Source organism: Octodon degus, unplaced genomic scaffold (genome assembly GCF_000260255.1).
Source record: "Octodon degus isolate 3935 unplaced genomic scaffold, OctDeg1.0 scaffold00019, whole genome shotgun sequence".
Taxonomy (NCBI): Eukaryota; Metazoa; Chordata; class Mammalia; order Rodentia; family Octodontidae; genus Octodon; species Octodon degus.
In genome coordinates, this window is record NW_004524595.1 from 17,974,220 (window position 1) to 17,974,691 (window position 472).

Genomic DNA, 472 nt, shown 5'->3' on the forward strand with positions numbered 1-472 from the left:
TTTTAGCGCAGGGTCTACAGGGTCTCACTACACAGATAAAGACTTATAGTGATTCTCCTGTTTTCAGCTTCCCAAGTGCTAGGATTATAGGCACCATGCTACCATGGCCAGTCTCAACTGCCATCTCAGCACACCCCATGGGTGGGGCTGGCACAACAGGGATTGAACTCTGGCCAATGTGTCAGCCTAAGCAGGCACTTTAGTCTGCTGAGCTATCTGGCCGGCCCTACAGTCCCTTTTATTCTTGTACATTCCCTGAAAATTTCCAAGAGTAGGTTCTTAAGTGAGTTCACCCTTCATAAACCATTAGACTCTTCAGATGATGTTTTCCTCTCAAAATTCCCTATCATATATTCTGAATATGAGCTGCTTGTCATGACATGCCAGTTGCTGCTATGATGTCTCTTGGGTAGGTAGATGTTCAAGAAGGGGTGGTGAATGAAAGCAAGAGACAGGAAAAGGAATATTGTGG